Source organism: Narcine bancroftii, chromosome 1 (assembly GCF_036971445.1).
Source record: "Narcine bancroftii isolate sNarBan1 chromosome 1, sNarBan1.hap1, whole genome shotgun sequence".
In the NCBI taxonomy this organism is placed as follows: domain Eukaryota; kingdom Metazoa; phylum Chordata; class Chondrichthyes; order Torpediniformes; family Narcinidae; genus Narcine; species Narcine bancroftii.
Genome location: NC_091469.1, coordinates 163,879,982 through 163,899,894, shown reverse-complemented (window position 1 = coordinate 163,899,894; position 19,913 = coordinate 163,879,982). Strand labels below are relative to the sequence as shown.

At 41.2% G+C, this 19,913-nt stretch overlaps 1 protein-coding gene across 1 annotated transcript in view; it reads left to right on the top strand.

Moving 5' to 3' along the window:
- Positions 1-1,240: 1,240 nt before the first annotated feature.
- Positions 1,241-19,913, top strand: part of cplane1 (ciliogenesis and planar polarity effector 1) — a 248,313-nt gene continuing 229,640 nt past the window's right edge. Inside the window, exon 1 of the mRNA XM_069915448.1 lies at positions 1,241-1,468. The gene's annotated coding sequence lies outside the window, so the exon portion shown is untranslated. The remainder of the gene's footprint in view (positions 1,469-19,913) is intronic.

Below are 19,913 nucleotides of genomic sequence, written 5' to 3'. Positions count from 1 at the left end.
ACTCCTGGTCCTCCCCCCCCAACTCCTGGTCCTCCCCCCCCAACTCCTGGTCCTCCCCCCCCAACTCCTGGTCCTCCCCCCCCAACTCCTGGTCCTCCCCCCCCAACTCCTGGTCCTCCCCCCCCAACTCTTGGTCCTCCCCCCCTAACTCCTGGTCCTCCCCACCCCCAACTCCTGGTCCTCCCCCCCAACTCCTGGCCCCCCCCCCTAACTCCTGGTCCTCCCCCCCCCCAACTCCTGGTCCTCCCCCCCCCAACTCCTGGTCCTCCCCCCCCAACTCCTGGTCCTCCCCTCCCCCCCAACTCCTGGTCCTCCCCTCCCCCCCAATTCCTGGTCCTCCCCCCCTTAACTCCTGGTCCTCCCCCCCCAACTCCTGGTCCTCCCCCCACAACTCCTGGTCCTTCCCCCCTAACTCCTGGTCCTCCCCCCCCCAACTCCTGGTCCTCCCCCCCCCAACTCCTGGTCCTCCCCCCCCCAACTCCTGGTCCTCCCCCCCCCCAACTCCTGGTCCTCCCCCCACAACTCCTGGTCCTTCCCCCCTAACTCCTGGTCCTTACCCCCCCCCCAACTCCTGGTCCTCCCCCCCCCAACTCCTGGTCCTCCCCCCCCCCCAACTCCTGGTCCTCCCCCCCCCCCAACTCCTGGTCCTCCCCCCCCCCCAACTCCTGGTCCTCCCCCCCCCCCAACTCCTGGTCCTCCCCCCACCAACTCCTGGTCCTCCCGGAACTGGTCTCCAGGCCGCTCTTGTCCGGACGCCTCGTTGGCGGTTGCCAGGCCCGCGCTCGGCGGGGAGATTCAACGGGCGGCGGACGGACTTGGCGGGTGAGTGGCCGCCGGGGGTCGTTGGGGGGGAGAGGAAGCCCCCCATCAACCCCATCACCCACCTTCCCCCCCTTCCCCGCCTCAACCGCCCCGTCCCCCCCTCAACCCCCCCGTCCCCCCTCAACCCCCCCGTCCCCCCCTCAACCCCCCCGTCCCCCCCTCAACCCCCCCGTCCCCCCCTCAACCCCCCCGTCCCCCCCTCAACCCCCCGTCCTCCTCACCCCCAACCCCCTGTCCCACTCCCCGTCCCTACCTCACCCCCCGTTCTCCTTCCCCGTTCCCGTCCTCTCTTCACCTCCCGTCCCCCCATCATCCCCCCATCCTCCTCACCCCCCACTCCCTGTTCCCAGTCCCCCTCCCCGTCCCTCTCTTTCCTTCTGTCCCCTCTATCCCTTAGAGAAGCCGAAATGCCCCCTTATCTCCCCTCTCGTCTCCTGGCCCCCAGTTCTCCTCTCCCCCGCCCTTCTGTCCTGATGTGAATATGAGGGAAGTTAAAGGGTGGACGGCAAATGGGTGAGAACTCTTTTGAAGCAAGGGCTCTCGGTTCCGATTAGGGGAGGCCACTTGAACTCCAGGTGCTTGGGGAGAGAGTGGTGCTGTCCAAGTGCGAATGGGAAAGCAACCTTGATGGACTGAATACCACAAGGTAAGGAATATTGCAATGGTTGAAGTCCTATATTGCACAAAGAAAGATGGGTGTGAGAGTTCAGTCACTCCAACCCAGGACATCACTGCCATATTTCCTCAGGCAGGACCTGGGGACCAACCACCTTCAGCTGCTTCCTTCCAGAAGGTCAGAAGTGGGAATGTTCATAATGTTCAGTTCCAGTTTTATCATCCAGTGAGCCTTATGTCAGGGGTGTGCAAACTATTGGAGAGGATTCTTAAGGATGGGATCTATGAGCATTTGGAGAAGTCCAGTCTACTCAAGGATAACCATGCCCCACAAGCCAAATTTAATTTTTTGAGTAAGTAACAAAATAAATTGACGAAGGTAGGGTAGTAGATGTGGTCGACATGGATGTTAGTGATGCATTTGACAAGGTTCCCGAGGTAGACATATTCAGAAAGTCATGAGGCATAGAATCGATGGTACCTTAGCTGTGTGACCAGTTTTGGTCATCTCATTACAGGAAGGATTTGGAAGATACGGAGAGGGGGCAGAGGAAATTCACCAGGATGTTGCCTGGATTGGGAAACCAGTTTGATGAGGCAAGGTTAGCAGAGTTGGGACTTTTCTTTTTGGAGCGTAGAAGGATGAGTGGAGACTTGATAGAAGTCAATAAGACGGCCAGCAGGAACAGCAAACACCAGAGTTCATGTGTACAAGGTGACGGGAGGAAAGTTTAGGGGAGACAACAAGGGTAAGTTTTTTTACACAGAATGGTGAGGGCCTGGAATGCCTTGCCAGGTGGTGGTGGTGGAGGCTGGAACATTAGAGGCATTTAAAAGAGTTTTAGAAAAATAGACAGTTATGGGTGTGAGTTTGGGAAGGTTTATAGTTCAGTAGGTTTATATAGATAGGCTCAATATTGTGGGCTGAAGGGCCTGTATTGTGCTGGAATATTCTATGTTCTATTTGCAACGACTCAACAAGTCATGTGGTTCATGTCTACTTGCAGTTGGATTGGGGCAACACACTTGCCCTCATCAGTCTGGGCATTGAAAATAAGTGTTGGGATATCTTGTCACAACTGTCCAAGGTGTTGGCAAGATCATACCTGTGTACAGTTCTGGTTGCCCAGTTGTTGGAAGGATGTCACTAAGTGAGAGTGGGTGTAGAAAAGAAGCATGTGGATGTTGCCTGGACTGGACACTTGAGTTATCAGGAGTGACAGGATAGGCTGCGATGGTTTCCCCAAGAAATGGTCTCAAACTAAAGGGCATTGATTAACGGTGAGAGGGAAGAGATTTAAAAAAAAATTTAGACATACAATACTGTAACAGACCAATTCGGCCCTATGGGATTGTGCCGTCCAATTTACACCCCATTAAACTACACCCCAGGTACTTTTTGAATGGTGGGAGGAAACCTGAGCCTCCGGAGAAATCCCATGCAGACACGGGGAGAAGTACAAGCTCCTTACAGACAGTGTGGGATTCGAACCAAGGTCCGTTCCGATCACTGGCGCTGTTAAGCCGTTGTCCTAACTTCTACGCCAATCGTACCGCTCTGGGGGACAAGTTTTTCATTCAGCTGATGGTCAGTATACACTACTATCTGATCTGTAATAAAATTTTGGAGCTGAAGTTGGCTTTTCTCCCTATCGAGTCTGTTCCACATTCCATCGTCAGCTGATCCATTTTCCCACTCTGCCTTAAATACACCCAATGACTTAACCTCCACAACTGCCTGTGGCAACAAATTACACAGATTTACCACACTCTGGCTAAATAAATTCTTACGTATCTCTGTTTGAAATGGGTGGTCTTTAATCCTGAAGTTGTGCCCTCTTGTCCTTGATTCCCCTACCATGGAAATGTGCTGCCAGAGGAAATAGAACAAAGAACACTACACCACAATACAGGCCTTTCAGCCCTTGATGTTGTGCTGGCTCAAATATTCCTTAAAAAAAAATACCAAATCTTTCCTACCTTATAATCCTCTATTTTTCCCATATCCATGTGCCCGTCTAAGAGTCTCTTAAATGCGCCTAATGTTTCAGCCTCCACCACCATCCCTGGCAATGCATTCCAGGCCCCCACAACTCTGTGTAAAAAAAAAAAAAAAAAAAAACAAAAAACTTCTGATATCTCCCCTAAACTTCCCTCCCTTCACTTTGTACATATATCCTCTGGTGCTTGATATTCTTGCCATAGGAAACAGGTGCTGACTGTCCATCCTATCTATGCCTCTCAAAATCTTGTAGACCTCTATTAAGTCTCCTCTCATCTTTCTATGCTCCAAAGAGAGAAGTTCCAGCTCTGCTGACCTTGCCTCATCAGACTTGTTTCCAAAACCATAAATGGTAATAGACAGGTAATTAACACTTGGACAGGTTCAAAAAATTTAGGGGGATATAGCCTAAACACAGGCAAAAGGGAAGCTCCAGCATGGACTAGTTGGGCCAAAGGGTCTCTGTGCTGGAGACATCGATGGCTCCATGACCTTCAAAGGTGAAATTTGACGGTGCAGCATTTGTATGGTCCCGTCAGGATTAAAGGCAAGTTTAGCAGCCATAGGCAACCTCTGTTTTCGAGGGATATTAGGGATCTGGATCGGAGGAAGAGAGAGGTGTATAACATGGAGCAAATGAGGTTCTTGAAGAGCATTAAAAAATGCATGAAAAATCTCAAGAAAGAAATCAGGAAGGCTAAAAGAAGACAAAAGGTTGCTTTGGAAGACAATGGGAAGGAAAATCCTAAGGGTTTCTACACGTATATTAAGAGCAAAGGGATAATAAGGGACAAAATGGGTCCCCTTGAAGATCAGAGTGGTCGGCTTTGTATAGAGCCAAAAGAGATGGGAAGAACTTAAATGTTTTCTTTCATCAGTATTCACTCAGAAAACAGGCACAGAGTCCTGGAAAGTAAGGAAAACAAACAGTGAGGTCAGATTAAAGAGGAGGAACACATAATGGTGGATACATCTCCAGGACCTGACAAGATATTCTTTCGGACCTTGAAGGAGACTCGGGTAGAAATTGCAGGGGCTCTGGTAGAAATATTTAAAATGTCCTTAGCTACGGGTGTGGAGCCAGAGAATTGGAGGGTTGCTCATGTTGTTCCGTTGTTTAAAAAAGCCTGGAAATTATAAGCCTGTGAGCATGACGTCAGTAGTAGGTAAATTATTGTAAGGTGTTCTAAGAGATTGGATAACCAGAAGCTGATTAGGGATAGTCAACATGGCTTTGTGTGTGGTAGGTTGTGTTTAACCAGTTTTACAGTTTTTTGAGGAGGTTACCAGGAAAATTGACGAAGGAAAGGCTGAGGGTGTTGTCTACATGGACTTTAGTAAGGCCTTTGACAAGGTCCCACATGGGAGGTTAGTCAGGAAGGTTCGACGCTAGGTATTCATGGTGAACTGGATTCGACATTAGCTGGATGGGAGAAGCCAGAGAGTAGTGGTGGATGATGCTTCTCAGACTGGAGGCCTGTGACTAGAGGTGCCTCAGGGATCGGTGCTGGGACCATTGTTGTTTGTCATCTATATCAATGATCTGGATGATAATGTGGTAAATTGGATCAGCAAGTTTGTAGTTGACCCTAAGATTGGAGACGTTGTGGACAGCGGAGAAGGTTTTCAACTCTTGCAGAGGGATCTGGGCATACAGAAATATAATTCCTGAAAGTGGCATCACAGGTGGATAGGGTTGTAAAGAAAGCTTTTGGCATATTGACCTTCATATGTTAAATTATTGAATACAGGAGTTGAGATATGCTAAAGTTGTATACAATCAGACATTGGTGAGGACAAATTTGGAGGATTGTGTGCAGTTTTGGTCACCGAACTACAGGAAAGATATCAATAATATGGAAAGAGGGCAGAGAAGATTTACTAGGATGTTGCCTGGACTTCAGGAACTGAGTTACAGGGAAAGCTTAAACAGGTTAGGACCTTATTCCCTGGAGCATAGAATATTGAGGGGAGATTTAATAGAGGGCATGGGAGTGGAACTAGTGGAGTTTCACGTAAATCGGTGCGGACTAGAAGGGGCGATGTGGCCTGTTTCCGTACTGTAAATTGTTATATGTTATATGTTAAAATCATAAGGGGGACAGGCAGAGTAAATGTTGGTCGGCTTTTTCCACTGAGGGTGGGTGAGATACAAACCAGAGGACATGGGTTAAGGGTGAAAGTTTAAGGTGTAGGGGAAACATCTTCACACACAAGAGTGGTGGGACTGTGGAATGTGTGGCCAGCTGAGGTGGTGAATGCGGGCTAAATTTTAACATTGAAGAAGAATTTGGCCAGGTACATGGATGGGAGAGGTATGAAGGGCTAGGAACTGGGTGCAGGTCAGTGGGACTAGGCAAAATAAAATGGTTTGGCACAGCCTATAAGGGCCAAAGGGCCCTGTTTCTATGCTGTAGTGTTCTATGTTTCAGTAAGATGTGTAACATTTATACCAGCCACAACCGGAGCATGTTGGTGGTCAGAGCAGGTTTGTGGTGTGGTTCATCTTGTGATGCTTTGAGTCAGTCTTCCTTTTAAATGGTTGAAATGATGGAATACACTCCTGTTCTCTTTTTTAAAACATTTTATATTTCACACTATGAACCATACTAACCAAAATACACACAAACATTTCCCTCTTGAATATACACAGTGTCATTTTCTCCCCTTTTTCTTCCCTCCCTCCTTCACCACCCCCTCCCCACCCACTCAACATTCAACCTATATGATACATTAAACCCCTTAAACAATGTCATCACAATGAAAATAAACAAGAAATTTGTGTCATCTACTTTTACACACTGGGTCAGGTCATTTCGTCTTCTTCTCATTCTGTCATTTTAGGGGGTGGAGGTCCGCGGTAGGTCTTCTCTGTTGTGTTCCATGTACGGTTCCCAAATTTGTTCAAATAATGTGACTTTATTTTTTAAATTATATGTTATTTTTTCCAATGGAATACATTTATTCATTTCTATATACCATTGCTGTATTCTCAGGCTCTCTTCTGATTTCCAGGTTGACATTATACATTTTTTTGCTACAGCTAAGGCTATCATAATCAATCTTTTTTGTGCTCCATCCAAATCGAGTCCAAGTTCTTTACTTCTTATATTACTTAGAAGAAAGATCTCTGGGTTATTTGGGATGTTGCTTTTTGTGATTTTATTTAATACCTGGTTTAGATCTTCCCAAAACTTTTCCACTTTCTCACATGCCCAAATTGCATGTCCTGTTGTTTCCCTTTCCTTCTTACAGCGAAAACATCTGTCTGATACTGTTGGGTCCCATTTATTTAACTTTTGGGGCGTGGTGTATAGCCTGTGTAGCCAATTATATTGTATCATGCATAACCTCGTGTTTATTGTATTTCTCATAGTTCCGGAGCATAGCTTTTCCCATGTTTCATTCTTTATCTTTATGTTTAGATCTTGTTCCCATTTTTGTTTGGGTTTACAGCTTGTTTCCTCGTTCTCCTTTCCTTGCAGTTTAATATTCATGTTTGTTATAAATCTTTTGATTATCATTGTATCTGTAATCACATATTCAAAGTTACTTCCCTCTGGTAACCTCAGACTGCTTCCCAATTTGTTCTTCAAGTAGGTTTTCAGTTGGTGGTATGCAAACATTGTACCGTGAGTTATTACCATATTTGTCCTTCATTTATTCAAAAGATAATAATTTATTTCCCGAAAAACAATTTTCTATTCTTTTGATCCCTTTTCTCTCCCATTCTCTAAAGGAAAGGTTATCTATTGTGAAGTGGATTAGTTGATTTTGCATCAATATTAATTTTGGTAGTTGATTATTTGTTTTTTTCCTTTCTACATGAATCTTCTTCCAAATGTTGAGCAGATGGTGCGATACTGGTGAATTCCTATGTTGCACCAGCTTTTCATCCCACTTATATAGTATAGGTTCAGGTACCTTCTCCCTTATTTTATCTAGATCTAATCTGGTCCAATCTGGTTTTTCCCTTGTTTGATAAAAATCTGATAGATATCTTAATTGTGCGGCTCTATAATAATTTTTAAAGTTTGGTAGTTGTAAGCCTCCTTGTTTGTACCATTCTGTTAATTTATCTAGTGCTATCCTCAGTTTCCCCCCTTTCCATAAGAATTTCTTTATTATTTTCTTTAGCTCCTTGAAGAATTTCTTTGTTAGGTGAATTGGTAACGATTGAAATAGGTATTGTATCCTTGGGAAGATATTCATTTTAATGCAATTTACCCTTCCTATCAGTGTTAGTGGTAAATCTTTCCAATGTTCTAAGTCATCTTGTAATTTCTTCATTAATGGCTGATAATTTACTTTGTATAGATGGCTTAGATTATTATCTAGTTGTATACCTAGGTATCGAATTGCTTGTGTTTGCCATCTAAATGGTGATTCTTTCTTAAACTTTGTGAAATCTGCATTATTCATTGGCATTGCTTCACTTTTATTTGCGTTGATCTTGTACCTCCATACTTCTCCCTATTCCTTCAATTTCTTATGTAATTCTTTTATTGATATTTCTGGTTCTGTTAAGTATACTATGACGTCATCTGTAAATAGATTGATTTTATATTCCTTCTCTTTTATTTTTATCCCTCTTATTTTATTTTCTGTTCTTATCAATTCTGCCAGTGGTTCTATAGCTAACGCGAACAGTGAGGGAGATAGTGGACATCCCTGCCTAGTTGATCTGTTTAATTTAAATTGGCTTGATATATATCCATTTACTGTCACCTTCGCCAATAGTCCCTTGTATAATGCTTTAATCCAATTAATATATTTCTCTGGTAGGTTGAACCTTTGTAGTACTTTGAATAAATAATTCCATTCTACTCTGTCCAAGGCTTTCTCTGCGTCTAAGGCAACTGCCACTGTTGATATCTTGTTTCCTTGTACTGCATGGCTTGTTAATGAACTTACAGATATTGTCCATTGTTCTTCTTAATAAATCCAGTTTGATCTAGTTTTACTATTTTTGGTACACAGTCGGCCAATCTGTTTGCGAATTGTTTAACTATTATCTTATAATCTGTGTTAAGTAGAGATATTGGTCTATACGATGCCTGTGTTGGTGGATCTTTCCCCATCTTTGGTATTACTATAATTATTGCTGTTTTGCATGAATCTGGCATGTTTTGTGTTTCTTCAATTTGGTTCATTACTTCCAGGAGAGGAGGAATTAATAAGTCTTTGAATGTTTTATAGAATTCTATCCTCTCCTGGCGTTTTATTGTTCGGTAGTTTTTTTAATATCTCCTGTATTTCCTCTATTTCAAATGGTTTTATTAATTTATTTTGATCCTTTTCTTGCAATTTCGGTAGTTCAATTTTAGCTAGAAACTCATCTATTTTGTCTTCTTTCCCTTCGTTCTCAGTTCGATATAGTTGCTCGTAGAATTCCTTGAAGTTTTCATTGATCTCTGTTGGGTTATATGTAATTTGCTTGTCCTTTTTCCTTGATGCCAATACCGTTCTTTTCATTTGTTCTGTCTTAAGCTGCCAAGCTAGAATTTTGTGCGTTTTTTCTCCTAGCTCATAGTACTTCTGTTTTGTCTTCATTATGTTCTTCTCCACCTTGCATGTTTGTAGTGTTTCATATTTTTTTTGTCCACCAATTCTCTTCTTTATCTTCCCTTGTTGCTAATTCTTTTTCTGTACTTACTATTTCCCTTTCCAGCTGTTCTATTTCCCGATTGTAGTCCTTCTTCATCTTAGTTACATAACTTATTATCTGTCCACTGATGAAGGCTTTCATTACATTATCTTTCACTGATTCCGTATTTATTTCAAAGTACATTTTAATTTGGCGCTCAATTAATTCTCTAAAATCCTGTCTTTTAAGTAGCATTGAGTTTAATCTCCATCTATACGTTCTGGGTGGGATGTCCTCCAGCTCTATTGCTAATAACAGGGGTGAGTGATCCGATAACAATCTAGCTTTATATTCTGTTTTCCTAATTCTCCCTTGGATGTGGGCTGACAACAGGAACAGGTCTATCCTTGAGTTTTATGTCTACCTGAATAATATGAGTATTCCTTCTCCTTTGGGTGTTGTCTCCTCCATATATCCAAAAGTTGCATTTCCTGCATTGATTTAACCATAAATTTGGTTACTTTGTTCTTTCTGCTAGTCTTTTTTCCAGTTTTATCCATCTTTGAGTCCAAATTAAGGTTAAAGTCCCCTGCATATCTGCAATCTTCAAAAAGATATCTTGCATAAATTTTTGATCTTCTTCGTTAGGTGAATATACATTGAGTAACTTCCAAAATTCTGAATATATCTGACATTTTATCATTACATATCTCCCTGCTGGATCTATTATTTCCTCCTCTATTTTGATTGGTACATTTTTATTGATTAATATAGCTACTCCCCTGGCTTTTGAATTATATGATGCTGCTGTTACATGTCCTATCCAATCTCTCTTTAATTTCTTGTGTTCCACTTCAGTTAAATCTGTTTCCTGCACGAATGCTATATCAATTTTTTTTCTCTTCAGTAAATTTAACAGCCTCTTCCTTTTGATTTGGTTATGTATTCCATTAATATTTATAGTCATATAGTTCAACATGGCCATTTCATACTTTGTTTATCTTTCCTTTCCATTTCCTCATCACAACTTTCCCTTCTTATCCATTTCTGCTTTCTTTTTTTGAACACATTATAAGACAACACTTCTAAAACATAAAATATTTCCACTATTCCCACATCTAAAATTCCCTTAACCCCAAATGTCTCCCCCCCCTCTCTGAGTTCCCCCTTGTCCCTTGTCGGGCAACCACATCTCCCCTCTCCATTTGGATTGCGAACCCGCTCACAAGCGTCAACTGATTTCGCAGTGACTGTTATTCTCTCCCACCCAGCCCCCTCCAGAAAAGACTTTTATCTTCACATATAACAAAGCTCACCCTCTTAATTCCCCCCTTACTTTCTTTCTTCCCCTTCTTAGTTCTGATACATTATTTTTCTTCTTTATATAAATTTTTTCGTCATTCTTGTTCTTGTTACATCTCTTCATCTCTCTGTCTGTTTTGCAGGCATTCTGCAAATTCTCATGCTTTCTCTGGATCCGAGAACAGTCTGCTTTGTTGCCCTGGGATAACTATTTTAAGTACCGCTGGGTACTTTAACATAAATTTATAGCCTTTCTTCCATAGGGTCGTTTTTGCTGCATTAAACTCCTTCCTCTTCTTCAGGAGTTCAAAACTTATATCAGGATAGAAAAAAATTTTTTGACCTTTGTATTCCAGTGGCTTTTTGTCTTCTCTCATTTTTTTCATTGCCTTCTCCAATATATTTTCTCTTGTCGTATATCTCAGGAATTTTACTAGAATGGATCTTGGTTTTTGTTGTGGTTGTGGTTTAGGGGCTAATGTTCTATTTGCCCTTTCTATTTCCATTTCTTCCTGTAATTCTGGTCTTCCTAGGACCTTGGGGATCCATTCTTTTATAAATTCTTTCATATCTTTGCCTTCTTCATCTTCCTTAAGGCCCACTATCTTTATATTGTTTCTCCTATTATAGTTTTCCATTATGTCCATCTTCTGAGCTAATAACTCCTGTGTTTCTTTAACTTTTTTATCAGTTTCTTCCATTTTTCTTTTTAAGTCGTTCACTTCCATTTCTACCGCCATTACACGTTCTTCCACATTTTCTAATCCTTTCCCTACATCTGTCATGACCAGCTCTATTCTACTCAGTTTTTCTTCTGTACCTTTTATTCTTCTTTTTATTTCATTAAATTCTCATGTCTGCCATTCTTTTACTGCTTCCATATATTCTTCAAAAAATGTCCTATCTATGTACAGTCCATTCCCTTTATCTTCTATTTCTCTGTGCAGAGCTTGATGTTCTCCCTCCTCTTCCCCTGTGTCCACTCCAGGACCTGTGTCCTCTACCTCCCTTGTATCTGTGTCTCTTCTGACCTTCTTGTTGGGCTGTTTATCTCAGTTTGCTGGGTATTTTTTAAACGGTGTCTTGATGTTGGTCCTCTTCCTCCGGGCTGGTCATCTGCTGTGTCTCTGATTTCCTTTTTTCATTCTCCTCCCTCCCGTTCCCGTTGTTTTCTATATCTTCCTGCTGGGAGCCCTGCTGTCGGGTCTCTCTCAGCTGTTCCACTCCACAGCAGGTCCCCCCTCCCGTCGGTGTTGTCTTTGTCATGCGCGGTTGCGCACCTCTGTTTGGCTCTGTGAGCCATCCTTGTAGTCCTGCGTTCGGTGGGTCGCGACCCTTCGGGGTTTCCACTGACCTCAGGGAGTGGGCTCCTCTTTCCACGGCGGGTCCCTGCTTCTTCGTACAGGTAAGGCCTTCACCTTTCTCCTCTGGCTTCTTTTTTTCTTCCCGTTGTTTTTGGCTTTTCTTTCTTTGGTGCCATTTTCTTCGCACCTTTATTTTTTATTTGTTGTGGTTTGTGTGTCTGGCTTTGCTTTTTCTTTACTTTTTTCCTTTTCTGGAGAGGGCTGGTATTCTCCTACCAGCCACTACTCCATCACGTGATTCCTCCCCCTCTCCTGTTGTCTTGATGCATGTACCACCAGCATTGCTCATGAGGCTTGATGCTTGCCTCAGGAAAAAGAACTTCCAACTTGGCTTGTATTCTTTAGAATTTTGGAGAATGAAGGGGCATTTCATTAAAACATTTCAAATGTTGACAGGTATGATGGGGTAGATGTAGAAAGGTTGCTTCCTACATGGGTGTGTCTAGCACAAGAAGGCACAACTTCAGGATTGAAGAGCGCCCTCTCAGAACAGAGATGTGGAGGAATTTCTTCAGCCAGAGGGTGGTGAATCTGTGAAACTTGTCACAGGCAGTTGTGAAGGTCAAGTTTTTTGGGGTATTTAAGGCAGAGATTGATAGGTTCCTGATTAGCCAGGGCATCAAAGATTTTGGGGAGAAGGCCGGGTAGTGGGCTGAGTGGGAAAATGGATCAGCTCATGTTTGAATTATAGGGCAGACTCAGTGGGCTGAATGGCCTATTTCTGCTCCAATATCTTATGGTCTAAATCACATGAAGTGTGAACCAAGCACCAACATTGCCAGATTGAAAACCAGGGAAGTTATTTTCGGTTGGAATCAAAGCTTGATTTGGCCTACAGAGAATTACAGAGCACTGACTACACACTTTCAGGACGTTGCAAGAGCCACCTGGGGATGTGGGATGTGAACCAGATACAAGCAGGGAAGGCAAGGAGAAGGTCCACATAGACAGCAAGAATGGCGGCGATGCCGGAGCTGCTGTAATGGCAACACTATCACTGGTGCAGACCTGGGTGAGTGGGGAGCAGAGGCACAGCTTTGCTCTGAAGGGGTCCAACCACCCAGTCCTAATGCTAGCGGCTCTGTACAGGCTTTAAACAGCCTGTTAAAGGAGCCAATGGTATTTTATTTTAAAATCCTGCAACCACAGGGTCTGTGCTCGGCAGTGGCCACGAGGAGTTGCAAATTGGAGTTGGAAATAGAAATAGAAATGGGGGGCACCAATGAGGGCCACCAGAAATGGGGAGATCATCCCCCATTGAGAAGGAGAAGCAGAGGAGATTACCCTATAGGACGGTGAACATGGCAGTGGACCAGCGAGGGGTTCAGTGTCTGAGGGAGCCACATTGACTGCGGGCAGTTGGCAACTTATGGGCAGGGGACCTGCAAAGGCTGCAGGAGACTGGATCACAGGGACCAGGTATCAGAGCCAGGATTCGAGAGGGTCCTGAGGGCAAGAAGGGGCACTGAAGGGTTCCTGATCGGGTCGGGGGTTTGGATCTGGAGCTCAGCCAGCCAATAGATCGAACATGAGTCTGTGCAGCTACAGAGGCTGGGGGAAGGCTGGAGGTGAATCCACGGACACTCGGTGACTCTCTTTTGCTTCCCTTTCTCTCATACTGTAAGGGGTGCCGGGCAATACTAATGGTAACTCTTTGCCTTATGGCAGGCAGAAGGCGATTTCATGTACTATTACATGACAATAATGGAACCTTGAATCTTAGATGAAAGGGAATAGAAGAGGTTTATGAAGTTGTCCTGAATTCGGGAAGTTATCATTAAAGTGTTGGAGGTCTATAAAAATCACAAGGGGAATCGTGACAGTTTCCTTGAGAGGGACAATTAAAGATCAGGGTCCATAACTATAAAGTGAAGGGGGGGTGAGGGGGTAGTTCTTCACTCAGATGGGGGTGGGCATAAGGAACTATCTGCTGGATTGTGGTGGTGGCAGGTTCGTCAGCTTGCTTTCAGTAACACTTGAATGGGAGGGGACTGGAGGGGTCAGGGCCTCATGTCGAGGGCAGGAGGGCAGGCTGTGCAGCTGGACACTGGGCCTATGGGCCAGTTACTTTGTTGTGAGCCTCTGACTCATTGACAAGGGCAGGAGTGGCATGGGCTCACCATCACCTGCAGGCATCCCCTTAATGCTCAAACAATCCTGACAGAAATATATCACTAGGTCGAAATCTTGGAATTCCTTCCCCCCCCAACATCAAGGAGTTTCAACTGAAGGACTGCTGTGGTTCAAGGAAGGCGACTCAATCCCATTTCACCAGGGTGAGTGAATCTGTGGAATTTGTTGCCACAGGCTGTTGTGGAGGGAAGGTCATTGGGTCTATTTAAGGCAGAGATTGATAGGTTCTTGATTAGTCAGGGCATCAAAGGTTATGGGGAGAAGGCTGGGCAGTGGGGCTGAGTGGGAAAATGGATTAATGATTAAATTGAGGGGAGACTCGATGGGCTGAATGACCTATTTCTGATCCTGTGTCTTATGGTCTGATGGGATTTTCACAAGGGCTTTTAGGGTGTGATAATGAATGCATCCAAAATCTGTATAAATAAAACAAATCCATGACTCCTGACTTCTGCCAAATGGTCTGGAGGCAGGAATTTCACACCCACCTCAGTGGCCTGTGGGGGAACAGGTCCCCACGTCTGCAGCATGCTGCAGTTAAATTGGAACGTTTCAATGTTCTTCATTAACGAGGCAAGTCAACCATGGTGTCATTAAGTGGGGTAGTGAGGGGAGGAGTCACGTGATGGAGTAGTGGCCGGTCGGGGAACTCCAGCCCTCTCCGGAAAAGTTTAAAAAAAACACAGAAAACACAAAGGCACAAACACAAAAATTAAAATAAAGTGAAAGTAAAGGTGGGAAGAAAATGGCAACGAAGAAAGAAAAGTCGAAAGCAACGGGAAGAAGAGAAGAAGAAAAGACATCGGAAGAAGAAGGTGAAGGCCTTACCTGTCCGAGGAGACCCGCCGCGGAGAGAGAAGCCCGCTCCTTCAGGTCAGTCGAAGTCCCGAGCTTGGGACTACAAAAATGGCTCGCGGAGCCAAGCAAAAATGCGCAACCACACATGCGCGATGCGCATGAAAAAAAAAACGCTGACGGGAGTGGGGACCAGCTGAGGAGTCGATCTCCACAGCTGAGAATGACAGCTACAACACAACAACAAGAAGAGAACATAGAAAACAACAAGAACAAGAAAGAAGAGAGTAAAATGAAATCAAGGAAACAACATGACCAACCAGGAGGAAGAAGAAGAACATAGAGAAATGGAAGAAGAAGGGAAGGGCAAGTACATGGATATATATTTTTTTAAAGAATATATAGAATCAGTAAAAGAATGGCAATCACAAGAATTTAGTGAAATAAAAAGAAGAATTAAAAGTACAGAAGAAAAAATGAATAGATTAGAGATGGTCATGACAGATATAGGAAAAAGAGTGGACAAGGTGGAAGAACGAGAAACAGCCATAGAAATGGAAGTAGAGGACTTTAAAAAGAAATTAGAAGAATCTAATAAAAAAGTTAAAGAGACACAAGAGCTGTTAGCTCAGAAGATAGATATAATGGAAAATTATAATAGGAGAAACAATATAAAGATAGTGGGCCTTAAGGAAGATGAAGAATTGCATAAAAGATTGGATCCCCAGGGTCCTAGGAAGACCAGAATTACAGGAAGAAATGGAAATAGAAAGGGCACATAGAACATTAGCCCCTAAACCACAGCCACAACAAAAAAAGAGATCCATTTTAGTAAAATTCCTAAGATATACAACAAGAGAAAATATATTGGAGAAAGCAATGAAGAAAATAAGAAAAGACAAAAAAACCACTGGAATACAAAGGTCAAAAATTTTTTTTCTATCCAGACATGTTTTGAACTCCTGAAGAAGAGAAAGGAGTTTAAAACAGCAAAAGTGATCCTATGGAAAAAAGGATATAAATTTATGCTAAAGTACCCAGCGGTACTTAAAATAGTTCTTCCAGGGCAGCAAAACAGACTATTCTCGAATCCGGAGGAAGCACGAAAATTTGCAGAACAACTACAAAACAGACAGAGAGATGAAGACATGTAACGAGAGCAAAAATAACCACGAACTATATGTATGTGTGTATATGGGTATATATCTATATATATATATGTGTGTGTATGTATGTATTTATGTGTGTACATGAGTGTATCCGTATTTAAAAGAAAATATATAGAGTATAGATAAAAATTAATAAGGGAAAGAAAGGGAAGAAAGGAAGTAAGGAGGGAATTAAGAGAGTGACCTTTGTTGTATATGAAAATTAAGATCTTTTTTGGGGGGGCTGGGTGGGGAGGAGTTACGGTCACTGCGAAATCAGTTGATGCTTGCGAGTGAATTCGCAAATCCAAATGGAGAGGGGAGATGTGGTTGCCCGACAAGGGATAAAGGGCAGCTCAGGAAGGGGATGGGATAGTGGGGTTAAAGAAATTTTAGATAGGAGAATAAGGGAAATGTTTGATGTTTTAGAAATGTTGTCTTATAAAGTATTCAAAAAAAAGAAAGCAGAAATGGATAAGAAGGAAAGGTGATGATGAGGAAACGGAAAGGAAAGATAAATAAAGTATGAAATGGCTATGTTGAACTATATGACTTTAAATATTAATGGAATACATAACCAAATCAAAAGGAAGAAACTGCTAAATTTACTGAAAAAAGAAAAAAATTGATATAGCATTCGTGCAAGAAACACATTTAACTGAAATGGAGCACAAGAAATTAAAGAGAGATTGGGTAGGACATGTAACAGCAGCGTCAAATAATTCAAAAGCTAGAGGAGTAGCTATATTAATCAATAAAAATGTACCAATCAAAATAGAGGAGGAAATAATAGATCCAGCAGGGAGATATGTAATGATAAAATGTCAGATATATTCAAAATTTTGGAATTTACTCAATGTATATTCACCTAACGAAGAAGATCAAAAATTTATGCAAGATTTTTTTTGAAGATAGCAGACACGCAAGAGAACATACTAATAGGAGGGGATTTCAACCTTAATTTGGATTCAAACATGGATAAAACTGGGAAAAAAATTAACAGAAAGAACAAAGTAACCAAATTTATAATTAAATCGATGCAAGAAATGCAACTTTTGGATATATGGAGGAAACAACACCCAAAGAAAAAGGAATATTCATATTATTCGGGTTGACACAAAACATACTCAAGAATAGACCTATTCCTGTTATCAGCTCGCATGCAAGATAGAGTAAGAAAAACAGAATATAAAGCTAGAATATTATCGGACCACTCACCCTGATATTGACAATAGAGTTAGAGGACATCCCTCCAAGAATGTATAGATGGAGATTAAACTCTATGCTACTTAAAAGGCAGGATTTTAGAGAATTCATTGAACGACAAATGAAAATGTACTTTGAAATAAATACGGAATCAGTGAAAGATAAGTTTATACTATGGGACGCAATGAAAGCGTTCATCAGAGGGCAAATAATAAGTTATGTAACCAAGATGAAGAAGGACTACAATCAGGAAACAGAGCAGTTGGGAAAGGGAAATAGCAAATATAGAAAAAGAATTAGCAATGAAGGAAGACACAACTAAAAGAAGAGAATTGGCAGATAAAAAAAATAAAATATGAAACACTACAAACATACAAGGTGGAGAAGAACATAATGAAGACAAAACAGAAATATTATGAACTAGGAGAAAAAACGCACAAAATTCTAGCATGGCAGCTTAAGACAGAACAAACTAAGAGAATGGTATTGGCATCAAGGAAAAAAGACAAGCAAATCACATATAATCCAACGGAGATTAATTAAAACTTCAGAGAATTCTACGAACAATTATACCAAACTGAAAACGAAGGGAAAGAAGACAAAATAGATGAATTTTGAACTAAAATTGAACTACCAAAATTACAAATAGAGGAACAAAATAAATTAACAGAACCATTTGAAATAGTAGAAATACAAGAGATAATTAAAAAACTACCAAATAATAAAACACCAGGAGAGGATGGACTCCCAATAGAATTCTATAAAACATTTAAAGATTTATTAATTCCTCCCCTCCTGGAAGTAATCAACCAGATTGATAAAACACAAAGCTTACCAGATTCATGCAAAACAGCAATAATTACAGTAATACCAAAGACAGGGAAAGATCCACTCACACCAGCGTCATATAGACCAATATCTTTACTTAACACAGATTATAAGATAATAGCTAAACTATTAGCAAACAGATTAGCCAACTATGTACCAAAAATAGTAAATCTAGACCAAACTGGATTTATTAAAAAAAGACGAACAACAGACAATATTTGTAAATTTATTAACTTAATTCATGCAGTAGAAGGAAATAAAGCTCCAACAGTAGCGGTTGCTTTAGACGCAGAGAAGGCCTTTGACAGAGTAGAATGGAATTATTTATTCAAAGTACTACAAAAATTCAGTTTACCAGAGAAATATATTAATTGGATTAAAGCATTATATAAGGGGCCATTGGCGAAAGTGACAGTAAATGGATATATATCAAAACAATTTAACTTAAGCAGATCAACAAGGCAGGGATGCCCACTATCACCCTTATTGTTCGCGTTAGCCATAGAACCACTAGCAGAATTGATAAGAACAGAAAATAAAATAAAAGGGAAAAAAATAAAAGACAAGGAATATAAAATCAGGTTATTTGCAGATGACGTTATAGTATACTTAACAGAACCAGAACTATCAATAAAAGAATTACATAAGAAATTGAAGGAATATGGAGAAGTGTCGGGATACAAGATTAACACAAATAAAAGTGAAGCAATGTCATTGAATAATGCGGATTTCTCAAAATTTAAGAAAGAATCACCATTCAGATGGCAAATGCAAGCAATACGATACCTAGGTATACAAATAAATAAAAACCTCGGCCATCTATATAAACTCAATTATTATCCACTAATGAAAAAATTACAGGACGACTTAGAGCATTGGAAAGACTTACCACTAACACTAATAGGAAGGATAAACTGTATTAAAATGAACATTTTCCCAAGGATACAATACCTATTTCAGGCATTGCCAATACACTTGACGGAGAAATTCTTCAAGGAGTTAAAGAAAATAATAAGGAAATTTTTATGGAAAGGGGGGAAACCGAGGATAGCACTAGATAAATTAACAGAATGGTATAAACAAGGAGGCTTACAATTGCCAAACTTCAAAAATTATTATAGAGCCGCACAATTAAGATACCTATCAGATTTTTATCAAACAAGGGAAAAGCCAGATTGGACTAGATTAGAACTAGATAAAATAGGGGAGAAGATACCCGAACATATATAAATGGGATGAAAAATTGGTACAACGTAGGAATTCTCCAGTATTACATCATCTGCTCAATATTTGGAAGAAGATTCATGTAGAAAGGAATAAAACAAATTACCAATTACCAAAACTAATATTGATGCAAAATCAGCTTATCCCTTTTACAATAGATAACCTTTCCTTTAGAGAATGGGAGAAAAAAGGGATCAAAAGAATAGAAAATTGCTTTTCAGGAAATAAATTATTATCCTTTGAACAAATGAAGGATAAATATATAACTCAAGATACAGTGTTGGCATACTACCAACTGAAATCCTACTTGAAGGACAAATTGGAAACAGTCTGAGGTTACCAGAGGGAAGTAACCTTGAATATGTGATTACAGACACAATGATAATCAAAAAATTTATAACAAACATGTATATGAAACTACAAGAAAAGGAGAATGAGGAAACAAATGGTAAAACTAAACAAAAATGGGAACTAGATTTAAATATAAAGATAAAGAATGAAATATGGGAGAAGTTATGCTCAGGAACTATGAGAAATACAATAAACACGAGGTTACGTATGATACAATATAACTGGATACACAGGCTATATATTACATCTCAAAAGTTAAATAAATGGGACCCAACAGTATCTGACAGATGTTTTCGCTGTAAAAAGGAAATGGGAACAACAATTCATGCAATCTGGACATGTGAGAAAGTGAAAAAATTTTGGGAAGATCTAAACCAGATATTAAATAAAATCACAAAAAGCAATATACCAAAAAACCCAGAGATCTTCCTCCTAAGTAACATAAAAAGCAAAGAATTTGGACTTGATTTGGATGGTGCACAAAAAAGATTTGTTAGGATAGCTCTAGTCGTAGCAAAAAAATGTATTATGTCAGC